We start from the raw sequence: 24,025 nt of genomic DNA, 5'->3' as shown, positions 1-24,025 counted from the left end.
GTGTAGATATAGACTTAAAAGGTCCCAAGCATGTCAACATGATCATTGTGGGCCCACCTTTGCGTAGAGCTGGTCGGCCTAGCAAGACTAGGACTCGATGACCTCGAAACGCACGCCCAAAATTTGTGTGCCGAGCAGCTTCCAAATCCTTTGTGGCAATGGATTTCTGCCGCAAACCGATCACGAACACTCACCTTTGCCGATAAAATTGAGTGGCCTAGATCGCACCTCCATAAGACAAAGAGGATTGGGCATATACACCGCCAGGCCGTCTACGCGCATGCCTGGTCGGCCCCACCAAGACTTGCACCCAAGCCCGTATTCGGTCAAGCATAGGAGTGATGCTCGCGCACCTCCTAAAACCCTAAAATCCATCAACGGTCGTAGATGAGGGTCTTAAACCATCTCGTCCGTCCAACTTCGCTAGCTTGGTCGGACAACCTAGGTCGAAAGCTAGACGACCAGTGAGGCATCCCGATGATCACCGTCCGCCCCTCTTCCACAGGGAGTGATCGGCCAGGAGATAGCTCGCCCATGCAGCCTCCAAACGATCACTCGAAGATGGTTGTAAGTGATGCTATTTTAAGACGCTTGGTCCGCAACTTATTCGGTCAGGCTTTAAAACATTGATGCTTCATACATGTTGATTATCTGCGATGCATTACATGCATTGAGCATACACGATATTTCATAAATATCAAATCCTTAGTTATTTTTGCATCACATGCTACTTCTTACAGTGGGTCCCACGATCCACTCATTCGAGACATCAAACATATCACAAACTGGGGGATACTTACTGGGGTATTGGTCTGAAGGTTTGCAGCGTGCAGCGTGCAACGCGCCATTACAAGAACGTGTCAGGAAAAGGTGGATGGTTAGCAGTGATGAGGGAAGTTAGCAAATATGTGATCGTGTGACAATCACCACTCCTCCCCACTACTCCATCACTTCACCTCCTCCGCTTCCTACGAGATGAGAGGTTGCGCTCAATGACTTGTATAAATAGGTCCATCACCTATTTCCAAACAACACAAGAGGCAAGCATAGAAAAACCAAGTGTTGTCACAGTATCCAGAAAACACCAGAGCTGACAGCTTACATTGTGCAAGCCAGTTCAACATTCTGATACAAGTCATAAATAGCCAACACCTTCACAATCTCAACACCTTCTTCGCTTCCATCCCTAAGATCAACCCCATCTCCTTCACTTTGTGACCGAAGCAAGTCTGGAACGACCATTTCTTGGTTTAGGCCAAAATTGTATAGATTGATCTCTCGAATCAAAAGCACTCCCGTGCAATGCATTTGTTTAGGGTTTAGATTCATTTTTCATCAACACACACCCAAAATTACCAAAACCAGCAGAAATAGTTTTCACCCATAAACAACTGGCGACCACAGTGGGAGATTAATCTCTTGGTTGTGAAGTCAATTTCTTCAACACCCAATCCCATTTGGTTGATTTCAAAATGGTTGGTCTTAGGACTCCCCCAACAACTTCGAATCCTGGTCGAAGTTCCTCCAATAGAGATACCCCTCTTCCAAACGGTATATCTGATGGTGTAGCCGGCAGAATCCCAACATTGGTCGAGTTAGCACGGGTGCAGGAGATTCACACGAAGAACATGGAACTGATCAAAGAAGCGATAAACGGCATACTCGATCTCCTCGTCAAGATAACATCAGAGATGAGCGGTCCTATCACGGAGACTTTTACACCGGGGACTGATCCTCCTCAAATCAACAGTTTCACTATGAACCGAAGGCCAGTGGATCAGGAAGCGGCTTCTATGGTGGAAAGCTTGTGTGAACTTTTACACCTCTCGAAGAATCAGCGGGTGGAGATGTTTGCTGAAATTAACCAGATAGCCCTGGACGTGCATTTAACTCCTTCACGTCCAGAAGCCTCAAAAACATCATAGATGTCTGTGAATAATGTTACATTTACAGAGGAAGACATGATGGCGTAAGAGGGTCACAACCGGGCCCTACACGTTACTGCGCGCATCAAGGACTTGGAGTTCAAGAGGGCCCTCATCGACACAGGAGCGTCTTCGAATGTAATTACTCTCAAGACAATCAAGACGTCTAAGGTCCACCCAAGCAAGATCGTACGACAGCCTACCACGATGACAGACTTTGAAGGAAACCAAACCAACACGTATGGGTATGTCAATCTGAATTTATCTGTAGGGCCCGTTCGGTCAAGGTGAAATTCGAAGTCATAGAAATTGATCCGGACTACCATATGATACTAGGGAGACCGTGTCTTCATGGCAATAGGATTGTCCCTTCAACGTATCAAAAATGCCTGAAGACTATGCTGAATAAAGAAGACGTTCGTATTCCTGCATCGTTGTCTCCTTACGCACCGATATGTGGAGTGGAGTTGTTTGAACCAAGAGAAGCTCCGTGGGAAGAATCAGACAAAGTTCATTGTACCCCACTCCCACATGGGCGTCAATCCAGGAGGAAGACCGACTTGCATCATTGAGGGCCAATCCCCACGATGCATCTTTGTTGACAAGGCATTCTTCTTCATCCGGTGAAGCAGCAACCCACGTTCACGCTAAGAGAGAGCGAGCTTTTGTGGCGAGCCGTGACGAGAAGGGGAAGACTGTGTACCGACGCCGCTGTTAGCAATTAGCAGGGGAGACCGATGCCCGGTCTCTCCCCCAGTTGAATGCTACAAAAACGACGATCCACAAGAAGAGGTGATGGATGCTCCACGACAGCTGCAAGACGGCACCAACTCCACGACTGATGAGCTCGAAATCGTTAATATCGGGAATGAAGAATCTCCTAGACCTATCTCCATCAACTCAGCTTTGTCCACGGATGAACGCACGAAACTCGTCCAACTTCTGAAAGAATATCAAGACATATTCGCTTGGACGTATGAAGAAATGCCCGGTTTAGATGAAAAATTGGTTACCCATCATCTACATGTCATACCCGGATCCAATCCGATCAAACAGTCTCCGAGGCAATTCAGGCACGAGGTGGAAGAGCAAATCAAGACTGAGATTCAGAAGTTGTTAGCTGCTGGCTTCATCAAACCCATCCATCATCCGACCTGGTTGGATAATGTGGTTTCAGTGAAAAAGAAAAACAGACAGATCCGGTGCTGCGTGGATTTCAGAGACCTGAACAAGTGCTGCCCCAAGGACGATTTTCCTCTACCTAACATCGACATGTTAGTAGATGCCACCAGCGGACACGACATGTTCTCCTTCATGGATGGATATATCGGTTAGAATCAGATAAGGATGTACGAGCATGACGCAAGTAAGACAGCTTCTCGAACTCCTCTCGGAAATTTTTACTATATTGTTATGCCTTTTGGTTTAAAGAATGCCGACGCAACGTATCAACGCGCTATGACGGCAATCTTCCATGACATGATGCATAAAAAAGTTGAAGACTACGTGTATGATATAGTATTCAAATCAAAAGCTCTGGCAGACCACACAGGAGTCCTACGGCAAGTGTTTGAAAGGTGTCGTGAATACAAATTGAAGATGAATCCTTTGAAGTGCGCTTTTGGCGTTTCTTTGGACAAATTTCTGGGATTCCAGGTAACTGCTGAGGGTATCAAAGTGGACCCATCCAAGACTCAAGATATCCTCATGATGCCGCCACCACAAACTGTGAAGGAACTCCAAATCTTCATGGGCAAGGTGAACTACATTCGACGTTTCATACCTGGTTTAGCCCAACTTGTTGCTTCATTTACCCCCTTGCTGAAGAAAGGAGCAAGTTTCGTTTGGGTCGCAGTACAACAGGAAGCATTTCAAAAGATTTAGCGAATATTGTCATCTCCAGCCGTCATGAAGTCTCCCTTCCAAGGAAGACCGCTATGTCTCTACACCGCTTTCAGTGATACCGCCGTCGGGGCTTTGCTCGCTCAAGAAGATGACGAGGGAATCGAGTATCCTATATACTATTTCAACCGAATATTTAGAGATGTTGAACTTAGATACCCCAAGGCGGAGAAGGCATGCTTAGCCCTAATTCATTTCATTCAGAAGTTCAGACATTACTTGTTATCCAACAAAGTGGTACTCATATCTAAATCTGACCCTGCAAAAAATTTTGCTTTCAAAACCGGTCCTGATGGGAAGGTCAGCTAAGTGGCTTCTCCAAATGTCGAAGTTAGACATAACGTGTGCATCACCTAGAGCTATCAAGGGGCAAGCAGTTGCAAATTTACTAGCAGAATTCCCGAGGGAAGGCACTATTGCACTACGTGAGGATCTTCCTGGAGAATTTCCAGACATCTCCGTTGTCGAAGAAGAAGCGTGGTTGTTATATTTCGATGGCTCTGCCACTCCTAGAAATAATACTGGAGGGGCAGGCGTAGTCCTAGTATCTCCAACCGGCAAAGTCTTCTCGCACTCCTTCAAGCTAGACTTTCAATGCACTAACAATTCAGCAGAGTATGAAGCCTTCCTCATAGGACTTTTGTTAGCCAAGCAAGCAGGGGCCACACGTCTGGAAATAAGAGGTGACTCTAAGCTACTAGTTAATCATATGAATGGAGTATATGCATTGAAGGATGTGACACTAGCTCCATACCGATCATAAGCGCAGAGGTTACTAAACTACTTTGCTGATGCAACCATAACCCATGTTGGCCGCAGCAACAACAGAAACGCTGATTGTTTAGCAACGCTAGCTTCCAAATTACAGTTCGAAGGTTTAGAAGAAACCTTGACGGTGAAGAGGAGAACGGTAGAATCAACGTGGCTTTCACAATACAAGGACACTGGAAACTGCGATTGGAGGACTCCGATCATTCAGGAGCTTAGCAGCTCGCTTTCTCAAGGAAAGGTCAGTCTCAAAACCTTGCAAAGCTTCTTCATGGTATGCTATATCATCGAAACCCGGATGGCTCCCTATCAAGATGTCTTGGAGATGATGAAGCACGGCTACAGCTTAACCGTGTTCACGATGAAATTTGTGGACAAACGTTGGTGGTAACACTCTACCGACGTCTTCAACGCTTGCGCTATTACTGGCCAGAAATGGAGACTCAATCTCGGCTACTCCAAAAGTCTTGTTCAAATTGTCAAGCGCCGCCACACCAGCTGGAGGTTTTCAGCATAAGTCATGCTGGGGACTGGAGAGAGCCGTATATTATCTATCTCCACGAGAAGTAATTCCTGCTAATCAAAAGGAGGTTGTCAAGATAAAACAGAGGACTAAGAGATTTGTATTTCACGAAGGGATCCTATATCGCAAAATCTTTGGAAGCGATCTTTTACGGTGCCTGGCTGAGGTAGAGATTCCTATTATGTTGAAGGAAATGCACGAAGGGGAACATCAAGAGAAGAGGAAATTGTTTTTCCAGATACACGAGAAATACTACTGGCCAACCATGGAGGATGATGCAGCTGCATTTTTTCAAAGCTGCCACAAATGTCAAATTCGTGGGAACCTTGTTCACGCACCTTCCACTCCTTTACACTCGATAAGCATCCCATGGCCATTTTATAGCTGGGGACTCGACATTATTGGGAAGATCAATCCGCCGTCATCGAAGCAGCATGAGTATATCATATCCGTGACAGAGTACTTCACCAAATGGGTTGAAGCTATTCCTCTATGAGGGACTACGGGAGCAACGATTGCGGCTTTCATTAAAGAATACATCATTTGTCGTTTTGGTGTGCCTAAGCATATTATCACTGATAACGGCACCCCCCTTCGCCAACAAACAGGTACGAGAGCTATTTGAAGAATATGGAATTAAACAGGTCTTCTCCACCATCTACTATCCTCAAGGAAACGGACAGGATGAGAGCACCAACAAAACATTAATTCGGATTCTCAGTCGAACAGTACATGACAACCCCAGAGAGTGGAACGAATAGTTACCAATGGCGCTATGGGCATATCGGACGTCACCTAGAAGCTCCATTGGGGTTTCTCCATATTCACTTGTTTACGGTGCGCATGCGATCCTCCCGGCAGAAATCAAGATCCCATCAGCCAGGATTGCAGCAGCAAGTGGAGTCCACTGGAGCGAGGCTGAAGCATCTAACTCAAGAATCGCTGAGTTGGACACTCTGGATTCCAGAAGAAGCAAGGCGGAGGAACGTACTCAGGTGTACAGAAATAGGATCTCCAGGGCGTATGACAAGACTATGAAGCCACGTGTTTTTAAAGTAGGAGATTTAGTCTTGAAGAAGGCAAAGCACATTCAGCAAGACATGTCTGCACCAAAATTCTCTCCGAAATGGGAAGGTCCCTACGTGATCACCAAGGCTTACAGTACCGGCTACTACAAAATCATTAAGGTGGAGGGACGCAAGTTAGAAGCAGTCATTAACGGAAAATGGCTCAAGGTGTACCATGCTTGATCATTGTCCCGCTACTGTCCCATGACATGACGATACAGGCATTTTTCATTACGCATTTGAATTATCAACTTATTCAAAAAAAAAAAACGTTAATGAAAAGACCTCATCCATCTACCAAAAACTAATGCAATTCATTTCTCAAGAATGTTCAAAAAAAAAAATTGACAATAAGGAAGCGTCGCTTAGAAGAGGCTATCCAGCAGATTGTAGTTCCTTGAGAGAATCATCTTCAGCCTAGTTTGATACCTCTCCGTCCTATCCTTCAAGTTTTGAACCGCCTGATCCACCTTCTATGATTCCGCAGCCAGGTCCTTCTACTCCTCCAAGATAGCTTTTGCAGCAGGAACTACATTCACAAGGATACCAGCTCGATCAACCTTGATGATGTTGAGACGCTGCCGCAACTAGCCCACGTTGAACTCCATGGATTCGCAGGTAGATACCATGTTCTCCCACTTTTCAAGATTTGATTCAGCAACGTTGCGAATAAAGATGTTCTTCATCTCATCAATCATGGGAAGAAGGCAGTTTACCGTGGTGACCAAAGCAGATGAACAGTGCCGGACTAAAATCCTGGTTGCCATATGGCCATACTTTCTCCATACCTTTGTGTATAGAGGCACAAACTCCTTCCGCACTAAGAATCCACCGACGGCTCGGTAGCTGGAAGATAGGAATTTCATGTGGATATCTAATAAAAGACCCGCGTTGGGGTATTCATAAGATGAGATACCCAGATCAACATCTTCAAGGTCCGCAGGGGTAGGCGTGTTTGAGTTTGAAGGAAGAGGACTAGTTAAGTCATCATCGTCGATAACTGTCACGCATGTTCCAGTAGAGTATCTCTGTAAAAAGAGGGGAGGATTATTTGCCTGATTATAAAGAACAAGCAACTGTTCGAAAAATAAAAGGAAAAAAGGAACGAACCGGTATGACCTTCTTAACCGGGAGAACACGAGCAGGGGATTCACCATGAAGCTCACACTGAGATGCAGGTCGTGCACGTTTAGCAGAGGACCCTGGATGGTATCAAGAAGATGATCTACTATTACTTGACATGATGGAGTTTCTGCAAGAAAATCCTATCGCAAAACGGAAAAGTGATTCAAAATCCCAACATATACATATATATCGATGAAACCCTAAAGGAAGGCTAAAAGCGACTGCGAGGAGGTATGCCCGATAGATAAGGATTCAACACCGACCGAGTCGTGCTTTCTTCCGAACCCTAATCAAGATCGGAAAGGTCGTTGGGTATTTAAAAAGGAACGGACCAGCTCCTGACGTTTGAAGCATGGGATGATGTTCATCTATGCGGTAAATATGTATTTACTTTAGCTTAATCGTTCTAGTATTTGAATTGTCACCATCTCATGCCTACCCCACAATAATGCAACCATTATGTGCTAGGAAGGGGACTTAATGTTGATGGTGGATTTTAGTTCAGGGCTAAAATTGTAAAACCAAAATTAATGTGCTGACATCCCGTAAAGGGTGAAGCCATTTGACAAGCGATGGGTGCAGAAAACCTCTTGCTTTATTTATTTGAAGCAATGCAATAAATATACAAAATTCACCCAGAATGGTGCATGTAGCAACCGTCCCAAATATTCTGTGAATTTACAGCATTATCAATTAATGCATGAGTTTCCTTGTATTTCCTGTGTTGTTCTCAGTAGAACTCTCATTATTGGTGCGGCATGACGACGGAGTGCTTACTCTCATCAGAGTAACACGAATCTCCAAGTGTCAATAATGAGGCATGCACGAAATACCCGTACAGGCCCTACCATTCTATGACAAAGAAAATCTCGTATCAGCATGCTTATATTAGCCTGATCGAGCATGTTTAATCCCTTAAGGGAAATCTTGACTGTCCATATCAGTCTCAGAAACGATCACGGCCACGCAGGTTGACTGCATGATTTAGCCAGCCTAGACGAGCCCTAGCAGGAGCATGCTATCACCGTGATGACCACTGGCGGGCCTATTTATGCCCTAGACGGTCTAACGTTACACTTTACTTCCTAGCATGCCAAAATGCCAGCCCCAAAATAGGGTGACCGCGCTGCTTTGGAAGAAGCTCGAATGAGCAAGACTGCTTAAGACAGTCTCAAAATGATCGTGATCGTCCAACTTCACTAGCCTGATTGGACGGCTTAGGTCGCACCATGAAATATGGAGGAGGCGCTAGCACACACATTAGCAGGCCCACTCTATCCCTGCCTGATCGGTTTGCTCACGACGTGGTCATGCATCCACAATCGTATGCCCGAAACATGGCTGGTGTGATGCTTCGCGAGGGTCACGAAAGTTCCACTAGTGTCTTAAAACAATCACAACTATCCAACTTCGCCAGCATGTTTGGATGGCTTAGATTGCGCCTAAGACCATTAGAGAAGTGCACACACGTTCACTGTCGTCCCAACGTGGGCCCCACACGATCGGTTCCTCCAAAAAGAGGAGCATAACTTGCCAAACTGTTTGTCCAAAATCGTGTGTACGTGCTGTTTTCAAAACCCTAATTAGGGTTTGCGGCGCTGCATAATTGTCGCAGTTCGATCACGACCATCCATCTTCGCAATCTTGGATGGAGGGTGTATATATAGACTTAAAAGGTCCCAAGCATGTCAACATGATCATTGTGGGCCCACCTTTGCATAGAGCTGGTCGGCCTAGGTAGACTAGGATTCGACGACCTCGAAACGCACGCCCAAAAGTTGTGTGCCGAGTAGCTTCCAAATCCTTTGCGGTAATGGATTTATGCCGCAAACCGATCACGACCACTCACCTTTGCCGATCAAATTGAGTGGCCTACATCGCACCTCCATGAGACAAAGATGAATGGGCATATACACCGGCAGGCCGTCTACACGCCTGGTCGGCTCCACCAAGACTTGCACCCAAGCTCGGATTCGTTCAAGCATAGGAGTGATGCTCGCGCGCCTCCTAAAACCCTAAAATCCATCAACGGTCGCAGATGAGGGTCTTAAACCATCTCGTCCGTCCAACTTCGCTAGCTTGATCGGACAACCTAGGTCGAAAGCTAGACGACCAGTGAGGCATCCCGATGATCACCGTCCGCCCCTCTTCCACAGGGAGTGATCGGCCAGGAGATAGCTCGCCCGTGCAGCCTCCAAACATTCACTCGAAGATGCTTGGAAGTGATGCTATTTTAAGACGCTTGGTCCACAACTTATTCGGTCAGGCTTTAAAACATCGATGTTTCATACATGTTGATTGTCTGCGATGCATTACATGCATTGAGCATACACGATATTTCATAAATATCAAATCCTTAGTTATTTTAGCATCACATGCTACTTCCTACAGTGGGTCCCACGATCCACTCATTCGAGACATCAAACATGTCACAAACTGGGGGATACTTACTGGGGTATTGGTCTGGCGGTTTATAGCGTGCAACACGCCATTACAAGAACGTGTCAGGAAAAGGTGGACAGTTGATCGCTGTCGTATGCGTCAAAAATAATTTCACTTTCTTACTTAACTAAAATAAATGAAGTATGTGATAAGAAAGAGTTCGTTCCCACAGAGAGGCTTTTGTTGTTATGCAAATTTCAGTTTCTTAGTAACCAAGGGGGGATTTTTTTTTTTTAGCAAAGCAATAAAAGTAATTGAAAGCAATAAAATAATTTGAATAATCAATAAGAGGAAGATATTGGTCACGGGATAATATCATTCACAAACATGTATTTTTATCAATGACTAGAATTGATATTTTAATCTCTCATTTATTAAAAGTTCTAGGATATCTTGATCGCAAGAGTATCCCGTTTATTTCCCGATTTTATCACAAACAACATTAAAAGATGCTATTGTGAAATCTACCTAGAAAGCAACCTAAAGTGTAAAAGCACAATTAAGTTTAACTCCCTAAGATCAATAAGTTTTATGAAATAAGACTAATCAATGCAAACAAACGTGTAAAAGCACTAATTCGTTTTAACAAAGGTTATAATTCATATGTGACTAGTAGGATATATCACTACAAGCACTACCCACAATTATGCTACTTAGAATCAAGAATTTATCACTTTTTCGTATAATAAACCTAATCTAGCAATAGATATGAAGACCAATCTAATTGATTCCGGACTCAATCAAACTAGCACTCAAATCATGCAACAATATTAACCATGAATCATAAACAATAAAGTTGAGACAAAACTAATTCATTGAATCAAATATCATTTGTGAAATCCACTTTATCCCATAACCAATAATAGTATTTAGTTACTCGTAGCCTTTGAGTTTATCATAATCATAATCAAAAATGAAATGAAGAAGATGAAAAATAAACGAAAGCAAATCCTAGTCGCCGCTCTCCAAAATTCCAAGTAGAAAAAATACGTCCTCCAAAAGAAGTAGAAACTTTTTCCTTTTGTAGCTTTTCATCTTTCCAAAACTAGGTCAATCCTCCAAAGGCCCATATCCTATGTGGTCCACCAAGTTCATATGTGAAAATACCCATGTAGAAATATGTCCCAAAAGAGGTCGTCGGGAACTGGTAAAATGGTCGGAGAAGTCACCGGAAAAGAGCTCAGGTGACCGGCAAAGTCAAACCGGTCACCAGTCAACTGGGTCAACTCAGTCAAGATCACTGAGTCAGTCAATCGGGTCAACTCAGTTGGAACCAGTCAGATGAGTCAGGTCTGAGTAATCCACCTGACTTAACAGAGTTGGTTCTGGCCAAGGCCATTGCACAGGCCTCAATCACTGATGCGCCATTGTGGTGCATCACTCTGCACTTTGCTCAAACCTTCTTGCACAGCCATCTCGTTTATTGCAGTACAAGCCAGAGCTAACTCATCTCAATCTTCTCAGCAAGACTCATGTTTGTTAATTCAGCACAATCACCACCAGTTTCAGCTCCTCTTTAACTGCAACAATACGTAGTTGCGGCAACACAAATTACAACAAGATTTATACCCAGCTGCATAACAATTCCATTTCAGCTGCAACCTTATCAAACCACCAAAGACTCAGCTCCTTCTCAACTCTCTTTGTGGATTCCTGCTCACAATGGCAACAACAACATCTCATAACCACATCTCAGACCACCACCAGCAAAACCACCCCATTGCAGACAAACAAAAGCCATCTCAGCCTTGTAATTTTATTCCACCTGAGTTTATCCTCGACAGCAACCAGATCTTCACACTCCCAGACCATGACCAAATTCTCTTCTTCCATGACATAGCATCACCTTGTCTTCAATTCTCCATCTCAGTTCAATCCCTGCACATTTCATTCATATACATATTCCTAATCATTCATCTAGTGCAATTCAGGCATTCTCACAGCTCAAACCTTCAATCAATTGGTTGTAGCTTCCATTTTCAGCTGTATCTTCCATTCTGCAGCTCATTAACAACTGTTTCTCTTACTGACAGCAACAGCAACATCACTTGCCTTGCACCTGCACCTGAGTCTCCACCATTGCCATCAATTTCCTATGGCAGCCAACACCAGATGCCACCTGCATATCCATCTCTTCTTCTAAGTATGACCAGCACATACATTGCACCAAACCAAGTCACAAACAGCTTCTTTTCAACCCCTACAATCTCAAATATCCCATCTAACCAGCACAGTCACATTCATTCAAACTTAGACTCCTTCTCCTTCTCTTCTCAAGCACCACTACAATTGCATTCACCAGCTGTAACTGCACCATCATATTTCCATTGCAGACTCAAATTCCAGCTCACTGTCACTAAAAACACCTTACTACTCAGCTTTCACAGCCCTTGAATGTAACAGATGCCACCTGCATATCCATCTCTTCTTCTAAGTATGACCAGCACATACATTGCACCAAACCAAGTCACAAACAGCTTCTTTTCAACCCCTACAATCTCAAATATCCCATCTAACCAGCACAGTCACATTCATTCAAACTTAGACTCCTTCTCCTTCTCTTCTCAAGCACCACTACAATTGCATTCACCAGCTGTAACTGCACCATCATATTTCCATTGCAGACTCAAATTCCAGCTCACTGTCACTAAAAACACCTTACTACTCAGCTTTCACAACCCTTGAATTTAACAGCTGCAACCACAAGCATCAGTTAGCTCTCATTCTCTGCAGCTGACCAACACATCTGAAACAATACCATCTCCTCTGCCAACACAGTTCATCCTCCTTCAAGAACCCTAATAGTAATTTCAGACCCATTATATATCCATTTCTAACTTCAATCAGTTCCAGAAACAAACCCATCCATTAATTTCTCAAATCAAACCTCTCCATTAACTGCTCAGCTAAAAACCCTTTTTATTTCTTCTCAAATTACTCCACCAGATTTACTAACCACAGATCTGAGCTCTTCTCTGATTTCTCAAATTAACCCAAACCCAAATCTCTTTGATTTCATTTTCTTCTCAATTTCTCGCCATGAGCATCATCATCTTCTCTTCACTGTAAATCTCTTCTCACAACAATTCACCTCTTCTTCGATTTGTATCTCAAGAACCCCCATCACATCGACTGCTTCTTCAACAATCATTACTCAGACAATTCCCAGCAACAGAAAAGTTAAAACCCTATTTCCATCTTTTACAAGCTCAAATCTTCAATGAAACCCCAAATTCTCTCTGATTGTAAACAACATAGTTATCTTCTTTTCTTCCATGATCTCTCTCGATTTCAGAGGGAAATCAGCTCAGACCTGCGCCTCCCTTTCCTCTCTCCCAATTTCATCTCAGGTGAACCAAATGATAAAATAAGATCGACTCTGAATTTTAGGTCTCATGTAGGAATGAATGTGGATATAGCCACCCCTGTACAGTAGATAAGGGTCAACTGAAATGGCACCCCTTTACATGTACTGTCAGTTCTAAGGAATAGGCCCATGACCCGGTTTACACCTAACTGCTTCTTCAGTCTCAGCTGCATCCTACCGTAGCATACTACATGCAAGCGTGAAGGAACTGACAAGATTAATCAATGATTTTGCTCGTAACTTTCTCATGCGACGTTGGAACGACCTCATTCTTTCGCCACTGGCTTCGTCCTTTCGCTCCCCAAGATGATGAGATGAAATCGAGGATTTAAATGAGTTACAATTCCTTTTGCTCCAATGACTCCAAAACACCTATAAAACTCAAAACCAAACATAAGAGATGCAATTCACAAGGATAATACCAAAGAAAGCATAAATACTAGATATAAAATTAGGTGTTTTACAACACCTATCAAATTCCCCCACACTTAGACTTTGCTAGTCCTCGAGCAAATCAAACAAAATTTATTCTATAGGATACATACAACTCCATCTCGTGAGGATTCACTAGAGATATACCCACTAAACCTACTTTTTCAACTTACTAAGTCTCCGTAATGATAGCATCCAACGCGCTAAGAAGACATAAAGATTCTGCACACTAGTCATAAGAAGTTAGACACATAAATGAACACAATCTCGAAAGAAATTCGGGTTCGGAGTCATCAAAAGTCTCGACTCTACCTCACAAGAAAGGGTTTTATGAAGTAGCTCTCAATAATAAACAACTTTTTATGGGTCACACATGTGTCGAGGTAGGAATGAAGAGAGAATCCTGCGACACGTTGAATGGTAGGAAGGAAAAAACCCTCCGAATTGTTTTGAAAAACCACATCTTTTATTCATTTTGAAAACCCTTTTTATGACGATCTCTAAGAAAGGAAATCAACCACTTAACGAAGGTGGGAATATGCTTACTTACCTCGTTATCCGTTCGGCGTGCAGTTAGCACCACTCTCACAGCATCCATAGAAACGACTTCGGTCTTCAATCCTTGTCTTCATCTTCGTCTTCGGTCTTCAACTCTTGATGATGAAATCTTGAACTTCGTAGAATCTTGACAATATAACTCTTTCCTCTAATTCCTTGTTGCTTGAAACCTCATTATGGATACTTCTTCTTCCATTGGCTTTATTGAATGAAATACAAAACCAAAAACGAACTAAACAAACCAATATAAGATGCAATGAATTTTTTTTTCCTTTTTTTTTTTTTTTAAATGCAAGATAAAGTAAATACAAATTAAAAATAAACAATACGAAAACTAATGATGAACCTAATAAAAATTTTCTCTTGTCTTTTTTTTTTTCTCTTTTTGGAAAGGGACCTAGCATAATGATGACCATGTCCCAAGTTTTTTTTTTTTTCTTAGACAAGAAAAAATAATACAAATGCAAAATAAAGATAAAAATAAAAATGCAAGTACAAGTACAAAGGCCATGGTGTAAGTAATTTACCGCTCGATTCTTCACAACTTGTATGTCTCGATATCACAAACTTCTTGAATTCTCATCTTAATAATCTTCATTCTTGTACAATAGTCTTCAACTTGTAAAAATTCTGCTCCTTTTCTTGTTGCTTGTAAACCTTGAACGTCTTCAACTTTCCTTCGAATTTGTGATGCTCCTCTTGTTGATGATGATGGTGTTTCTATGGACATGTTGGTGTAGAGAGAGATAGAGTGGATGGTGCTAACTGCGAACAAGATTACAAATGGTATGTAAGTTAGCAATTCGATGTCACCATTCATGATTGGTAAAATAGCACTCAAGAGATCAAAATAGTGCTTCTATTGGTGGGAGGTTGGGTAGCTCACCATTCTACCCGGAGTTTACGTACGGTGACACACACTCTAAAAGCACATATTTAGACAGGTACAAAGAATTGAAGGTTGGTGCCTCTCATGATGTAACATGGGTAATCTCCACTACAGGGGATCACAAATCTAATACCGAATTCATTCTGCACCTCATTTGCCACTGGGATGGTTAAATCCAACTTTAACTCTCATACAGGTAAGAAACCCGATCATGTTCTCTGTCATCTCTAAGTTCAGTCACTCTTATGAGAATCTCGATGTAATCTTAGCGACATGTATACTATGTGACTCTAAACTAACCACAAGTTGGAGTTTTCTTATTCACTATTTTACACAAAAGTTGAAAATTTCATGAAAAATTTACAATGTAAATGCTTAACCACTCCCCCACACTTAAACTTTACATTGTCCTCAATGTAAATTGAGTCATCCAAAGTAAGTGAAGGTGGGAAATTCTAACATGACAATGACAAGAAATCAGCACAAATAAATGCAAAACAAGACAAGAAAAACTAAAAAAAAAACAAGAAATAAATACAAGACAAGAAATACTCATCCTATGGGTTGCCTCCCGTTTAGCGCTTGGTTTAAAGTCGTCAGCCCGACTATCTCCTTGCTTTCTATGCTTCTTCCAGAGGGAGTGCATCCACAAAGTTAGCCCCTTCACCACTTCGGAAGTGAAATTCTCATAATATGGTTTCAACCGGTGCCATTAACTTTAAGTTCGTTGCCTGGCTATGCTACGAATTTCCACTGCACCATGAGAAAACACATTAGTAACAATAAAAGGTCCAATTCAACGTGACCTTAATTTACCCGTAAATAAATGCAAGCGAGAATTAAATAAAAGCACTTTCTGCCCAATGCAAAATTGTTTCCTAGAAATCATGTTATCATGAAATGCTTTCGTCTTTTCCTTATAAATGCGCGAGCTTTCAAATGCATCATTGCGGAGCTCCTCTAGCTCTTGGAGTTGTAACTTCATTTGCTTTCCAGACCCATCCATCTCCATATTGCATTGTTTAATAGCCCAAAATGCCTTATGCTCAATTTCAACGGGTGTATGAAAAGGTTTACCATACACAAGCCTAAAGGGAGACATCCCGATAGGTGTCTTGTATGCGGTTCTATAAGCCCACAAAGCATCATTAAGTCGCATGCTCCAATCTTTCCTTGTTGGGTTCACCGTCTTCTCTAGAATGGATTTCACCTCCCGGTTGGAAACCTCGGCTTGTCCATTTGTTTGGGGATGATAAGGTGTTGCAATCTTGTGCGACACATTGTACTTCTTCAACAAGGTTTGTAAGATCCTGTTTTGAAGTGAGAACCCCCATCGCTAATTATGGTTCTTGGAATTCCAAACCTTGCAAAGATATTAGCTTGCACAAAATCTGAAACCACTTTAGAATAATTATTCGGGGTGGCCTTAGCTTCCACCCATTTGGAGACATAATCAACAGCAAGTAAGATATAAAAAATTCCATGGGAGTTGACAAAAGGACCCATAAAATCAATACCCCATACATCGAAAACTTCAATAAATTGAATAAAAGTTTGTGGCATTTGATTTTGAGCACCTAGATTGCCTGTTCTTTGGCACATATCACAAGTTGTACAAAATATATATGCATCTTTAAACAAGGTTTGCCAATAGAAACCGCTTTCAAGTACCTTGTGAGCGGTTCTCTTACTCCCAAAATGTCCTCCACAAGCATAAGAGTGACAAAAAGACAAGATAGAATTAAACTCAGATTCGGGAACGCACCTTCGTAATACTTGGTCACTACCTTGTTTCCATAAGTATGGATCATCCCATATGTATTGGTTCCCTAACCTCTTAAGTTTGTCCCTCTCAACACGAGATAAGTTCTTTGGGATTTGTTTAGACACCAAGTAATTGACAATATCGGCATATCATGGTTCTCCAAAGGCAATTGAGAATAGTTGCTCATCCGGGAAACTTTCACGCAATGGGATATCTTCCTTGTCCACATCAAGACGGATCAAATGATCCGCAACGGTGTTCTCAATTCCTTTCTTGTCTTTGATTTCAATATCGAACTCTTGCAAAAGTAGAATCCATCGTATGAGCCTCGGTTTCGCCTCTTTTTTCATAAGAAAGTACCTAAGCGCTGCATGATCAGAAAAGACAACCACTTTCGTACCAATTAGATAAGAGCGAAACTTTTCCAAATCAAAAACAATGTCTAAAAACTCTTTTTCAGTGGTTGTGTAGTTTTGTTGGGACTCATTTAACGTTCTAGAAGCATAATAAATAGCATGAGGTATCCTCCCCACACGTTGCCCAAGCACCGCACCAACCGCATAATCACTTGCATCACAATGAGCTCAAAAGGCTTGCTCCAATCCGGTGGTTTAATGATAAGAGCTGAAATCAAAAGTTCTTTCAAACGATTGAATGCCGCCATACACTTTTCATCAAAGTTAAAAACCACATCTTTTTGCAATAAGTTGCAAAGTGGTGATGCTATCTTGGAAAAATCCTTGATAAATCTACGATAAAAACCTGCATGGCCAAGAAAAGAGCGTATCTCCCTCACCGTAATGGGAGGGGTTAAAGCACGAATAAGGTCTATTTTAAATTTATCGACTTCTAAGCCTTTAGAAGATATTATATGGCCTAAAACTATGCCATGAGTTACCATGAAATGACACTTCTCCCAATTTAGCACAAGATTTGTTTTAACACATCGTTCAAGGATTAATGACAAGTTGTGCAAGCAAAGGTCAAATGAATCACCAAAGACACTAAAGTCATTCATAAATACTTCGATTATGTTTTCAACATATTCTGAGAAGATACTTACCATACACCTTTGAAATGTAGCTGGAGCATTGCACAAACCAAAAGGCATCCTTCTATAAGCAAAAGTACCGAAAGGATAAGTGAAAGTGGTTTTCTCTTGATCCTCCGGCGCTATCATAATCTGATTGTAACCTGAATAACCATCAAGGAAGCAATAATAAGAATGTCCAGCTAAACGTTCAAGCATTTGATCAATAAAAGGAAATGGAAAATGATCCTTCCTAGTGGTGGCATTCAATTTCCTGTAATCAATACAAACCCTCCAACCGGTTTGCACACGAGTTTGGACAAGTTCGTTCTTATCATTCTCCACCACCGTCACACTTGATTTCTTTGGTACTACTTGTATCGGGCTCACCCACTTGCTATCAGCGACCAATCCTGACAGGACTAGCGTTGACAACACTCTCGGTGTTGATATCTCAAGTGTCACCGTGCAGCCAGTCAATACCATCAATGTATCTCGTGGAATTGCTTCCTCTACTACCAGCACCAGCGGAGCAGGAGATGTTCCAGTAAGTGTAACACCTCCCATCACCAGAGCCATAGCAGCCGCAAATCCCGGCATCTCCTCAAAGTGTAACGCCTCCGGCGGTCACCAGAGCAACAACTTTCACCCCTTCATCAGAGCGAGGAGCTGGAGGAGAAAGAGGAGGACCATCTTCCACCCCTTCAACAAGGAACGCATTCAACGCACCCGAAGAAGGTACTTCAGCGACGCGGACTTACATGGACCTGATCAAAGAAGCGACATCATATATGAGCGTCCTGTCATGGAGTCTCCTACACTGGGGACTGATCCTCACAACGATCCTCCTCAAGTCAATAGCTTCACTATGAACCAGAGGCCGGTGGATCAGGAAGCGGCTTCAGTGGAAAGTTTATGCGAACTTTTACACCTCTCGAAGAATCAGCGGGCGGACACGTTTGCTGCAATCAGCCAGAGGAAGGTCACAACTGTGCCTACATGTTACCGCACGCATCAAGGATTCAGAGTTCAAGAGGGCCCTTATCGACACAGGAGCGTATTCGAATGTGATTACTCTCAAGACTCTCAGAACAGCCAAGGTTCGCGCGGGAAAGATCGTACGGAAGCCTACTACAATGACAGACTTCGAGGGAAATTCGAAGTCATAGAAAGAGAGCCATACTACCACATGATATTGGGGAGACCGTGGATTCATGACAGTAGGACTTTCCCTTCGGCATATCACCAGTGCCTGAAGACTATGTTGAATAAAGAAGTCGTTCGTATCCCTGCATCGATGTCTCCCTATGCACCGATGTGTGGAGTGGAATTGTTTGAACCAAGAGAAGATCTGCAGGAAGGATCATACAAAGTTCATTGCATCTCACTCCCCACGTGGGCGTCAATTCAGGAGGAGGACCGAATCGCATTATTGAGGGCTAAGCCCCACGATGCAGCTTTGCTGACAAGGCGTTCTACTTCATCCGGTGAAGCCGCAACCCACGCTCACGCTAAGAGGGAACGAACTTTTGTAGAAAGCCTTGACCAGAAAAGGAAAACCGTATACTGACGCTGCTGTTATCAATGAGCAGGAGAGAATGTTACCCAGTCTCCCCACCCAACAGAATGGTGCAACAATGACGATCCACAGGAAGAGGTGCTAGATGCTCCACCATATCTGCAAGACGGCACCAACTCCACAACTGATGAGCTCGAAATCGTTAACATTGGGAATGAGGAATCTCCTAGGCCTATCTCCACCAGCTCAACCTTGTGTACGAATGAATGCACGAAGCTTGTACAACTTCTCAAAGAATACCAGGACATATTCACTTGGACGTATGAAGAAATGCCCGGTCCAGATGAAAAATTGGTCACCCACCATCTACATGTCATACCTGGATCCAAGATGATCAAGCAATCTCCGAGGCAATTCAGGCACGAATCAGAAGAGCAAATCAAGACTAAGATTCAGAAGTTGCTTGCTGCTGGCTTCATTAAGCTCATCCATCATCCGACCCAGTTGGCTAATATGGTCCCGGTGAAAAGAAAAACGGACAGATCAGGTGCTGCGTGGATTTCAGAGACTTGAACAAATGCTGCCCCGAATACGATTATCCTCTACCTAACACTGCATGTTAGTAGACTCTATCAACAGACACGACATGTTCTTCTTTATGGATGGATATAGCGGGTACAATCAGATAAGGATGTACGAGCATGACGCAAGTAAGACAGCTTTTCGAACTCCTCTCGGAAATTTTTATTATACTGTAATGCCATTTGGTTTAAAGAATGCCGGTGCAACGTATCAACGCTTTATAACGGCAATCTTCCACTGGATCAGATACCTCAAGGGAGCAGCCTCAAGAAGATAACGATGTCCGCGCGTCATGTCGGGAAAGATCCGGGAGAATCACTCTATCATACGATGGTGCAGGTCTATCGTGCTATGTTGGAGAATTTGCGCTTTTGGTCATCCTATGACTTCGTGAAGTTGTTGAACGCTCATCTACAACAGCATCTTCCCTGCTAGAAAGAACCAGGTTTGCCAATAAATAATAGCCTCATGATGTTCGTTACTCAACATACATCTCACCAACATGCAATACAACCTTCAGCCTTCCGTAAGCAGTTTCGCTGAAGCAGTAAGAAGAAAGCCACCGAGATACAACATCCTGCGCGTCCAAAATCGCCAACTTCAACTCTAATACCACATGCATGACTGCCACAATGATGAAACAATTTCCAAGATATTCCATATCTGGATCGACGGTAACTACACCAGTGAGAGACGCTTTCAGAATTTGTCTCCCGTGGAAGAAGTAGTTGCGTTACCAAAGGAGATTTCACATGGGACTTAAGAGGTACATACAGATCCTCCATGTAAAGAGCTTCACCAAATCAACGACCACTACGTACAAAAGACCCATCGGGCATACAAGATGGAGCCACGTAGACCACGCTTGGGGACTGAGGCTCAGCATGAAAATCCTTCGCCGTCAGTCAAGAACTTCTTCAACACAAGAGAGATGGTCAATCAAGAAGCATGTAATTCGCAAGGGGAAACCAAACTGAAGAAGAGGCCGCTTCAAGCCTTTCTTTAGCAGAAGCCGCTTCGACGCTCCCTCGCTCCAGAAGCTGCTTCAACGCTCTCCGGGACCTGCTCGCTCCGGAATCTGCTTCAACGCTCTCCGGGACCTGCTCGCTCCAGAAGCTGCTTCAACGCTCTCCAGGACCTGCTCGCACCAGAAGCTGCTTCAACGCTCCCTCGCTCCAGAAGATGCTTCAACGCTCTCCGGGACCTGCTCGCTCCAAAAGCTGCTTCAACGCTCTCCAGGACCTGCTCGCTCCAGAAGCTGCTTCAACGCTCTCCGGGACCTGCTCGCTCCAGAAGCTGCTTCAACGCTCTCCAGTACCTGCTCGCTCCAGAAGCTACTTCAACGCTCTTCGCAGGACCCACATTCACATTTGAGCATACAAGGTTCATTTTTGAGCAAAGCAAGCACGCGGTGGGTCCCATGTTCGAGTGAAACAGGCAGCAAGGCTGGTGTTTGGTCAAGGCAGCAAGGCTGGTGTTTGGTCAAGATAGCAGGGTCGGTGTTTGGTCGAAGTAGCAAGGATGACACTCGAGCAAGCACATCAACCGTACGGTCAAAGCAGGCACAATACATGGCCGACGTTTGAAACATGTACACGGTAAACCCGTGTTTGATCGAAGCATGCACAACTGCCCATGTTCGAAGCAAGCATGCTCACATCGGGTCCCACGTTCGACCAAAGCAGGCACGCAGTGGACCCACGTTTAACCGAAGCAGGCACAGCAAGCCCACGTTCGATCAAGAAGGTGCATGCTGAGTCCCACGGTTGAGCGAAGTAGGCGGTCCCACATGCCTATAAAACAGGTGCAACAGGGTGACGTTTGGTCGAAGCATATACATGGTGGGGTCCATATTCTTCCAGGATTACATGCACGGTTTTCTATGGGAAGAGGAGCATACAAGTTCTATTCCCTTCTTGGCTCAAATACCCGAAGGAGGAAACCGGTCCCACCAAGGTCGTGATCATACCTGGGATACTCACACGGATGATTGCAAACACGGCCGGCCAGAGTCCCTCCAGGTAAACTTACTTTATCTTGTCTTCTTACGTGCATACTGTCACCATCTCTTGCCTACCCCACAATGATGTAACCATTGTGTGCTAGGCAGGGGACTTAATGTTGATGGTGGATTTTAGTTCAGGGCTAAAATTGTAAAACCAAATTTATGCGCTAACATCCTGCAAAGGATAAAGCCATTGATAAGTGATGAATATTTCTTCACTTTACTAATTCACCTAGAATGGAGCATGTGGCAACAATCTCAGTATTCTGTGAATTAAATACACAAAATTCATCCAGGTTGGAGCATGTAGCAACAATCCCATATACCCTGTGAATTTATATCATTATTAATTAATGCGCGATTAGCCTTGTATTCCTGTGTTGTTCCCGCAGAACTCTCATTATTGGTACGACATGACGACTGAGTGTTGCTCTCAGCAGAGTAACACGAATTTCCAAGTGTCAATAATGAGGCATGCACGAAATACCCGTACAGGCTACATCTCTCGGTGTGTTATACTAGCCCGATTGAGAATACATCTCTCGATGTGTTATACTAGCCCGATTGAGCATATTCGAATATGGACTGTCCATATCAGTCTCAGAAACAATCACGACCACGCAAATTAGCCGCATGATTTAACCAGCCTAGACGATCCTCAGCAGGAGCAGGCTATCACCACAATGACCACCAGCGGGCCCGTTTATGCCCTCGTCGGTCGAACACATGCCATACTCCCAAAAGCCACCAAATATCAGCCTGGAAAAGAGTGGTCGAATTGGTATGGAGCAGCTTGAAAGAAGCTCATACGAGCAAGACCGCCAACGACAGTCTCAAAACCAGCCACGGTCGTCCAACTTCGCCGGCATGATTGGACGGCGTGGATTATCCCATGACCGGTCAGACAAGCTTGTCCTTCACACCAGCGGGCCCCCTCTCTACCTACCTGGTCGACCATCTCCTGACCTAGCCATAGAGAAACGTGCGTTTTCCCAAAGTATGGCCGGCGTGATGCTCAAAGGTCGCGGAAAATTCCACTAAGGTCTTAAATCGATCACGGCTATCCAACTTCACCGGCATGTTTGGATGGCTTAGATCAGGCCTATAGCCGTAGAACAGGTATCACCATGTTCACCACCGGCCCAATGTGATCCCCACACGATCGGCCTCCCCAAAGGAGGAGCATTGCATGCAAAACCGATTGGTTGAAGTTGCACGGGCGTGAACTGTGTAAAACCCTAATTAGGGTTTGCGGCATGCTACATGTGTCGCAAATTGATCACGAGAATCCATCTTCGCAAGCTTGGACAGAGGGTGTAGATGTAGATTTAAAAGGGCCCGAGCATGTCAACATGATCATCGTGGGCCCATCTACATGCATGACCGATAGGCCAAGACCGGCTATGGATGGACGTCTCGGTTCGTGCGCCCAAAGTGAGCATGACACACGGATTCCCATTCCTTCGCGGCATATGGGATTTTTGTTGCAAACCGATCTCGACCACTCAACTTTATCGGACAAATTGAGTGGCTTAGATCACATCTTCATGGGAAGTGAGGTACAGACGTGTACACCGGCAAGCCGTCTACACGCATGCCCGGTCGGTCTTGTCAAAAATGTCTCCCATGCTTGGATTCGACCAAGATGAAGAGTGATGCTTGCGCACCTCTTCAAAACCCTAAAATTTCATCAACGGTCGCAGATGAGCGTCATATATCATCTCGTCCGTCTAACTCTACCATCTTGGTTAGCTAGCCCAGGCTAGGAGTTAAATGTCCAATAAAGTGTCGTGGTGATCACCATCCGTCACTCTACCACATCATGTGATTGGTCAAGGGAGGGCTTGCCTACGCAGCCTCCAAACGATCACTTGAAGGTAGTTATGCATGCAACTGTTTTAAGACGCTTAATCCGCGGCTTACTCCGATAATCTTTAAAACAGCGATGCTTCATGCATATTGAATATATTCGATGCATTACATGCATAGAATACACACGATATTTCATAAATATCGATTTCCCAAATAACTTAGTTATTTAACCTAGCACCGTATGCTACTTTCTGTGGGTCCCACGATCCACACAATCGAGACATCAAGCATGTCACAAACTGGGGGATACATAC

General features: G+C 43.8%; 1 long non-coding RNA gene across 1 annotated transcript; it reads right to left on the bottom strand.

Annotated features, from left to right (window-relative positions):
• Positions 1-10,548: 10,548 nt before the first annotated feature.
• LOC113298357 lies at positions 10,549-13,099 on the bottom strand. Its single transcript, XR_003334169.1, has 2 exons — positions 12,163-13,099; positions 10,549-11,871 (listed from the first exon to the last, which is right to left on the bottom strand). It is a non-coding gene; the product is annotated as an uncharacterized LOC113298357 (long non-coding RNA).
• Positions 13,100-24,025: the final 10,926 nt, after the last annotated feature.

This window comes from Papaver somniferum, chromosome 7, assembly GCF_003573695.1.
Source record: "Papaver somniferum cultivar HN1 chromosome 7, ASM357369v1, whole genome shotgun sequence".
NCBI lineage: Eukaryota > Viridiplantae > Streptophyta > Magnoliopsida > Ranunculales > Papaveraceae > Papaver > Papaver somniferum.
The sequence above is the reverse complement of the archived record's forward strand: the minus strand, read 5'-3'. Positions and strand labels throughout refer to the sequence as shown.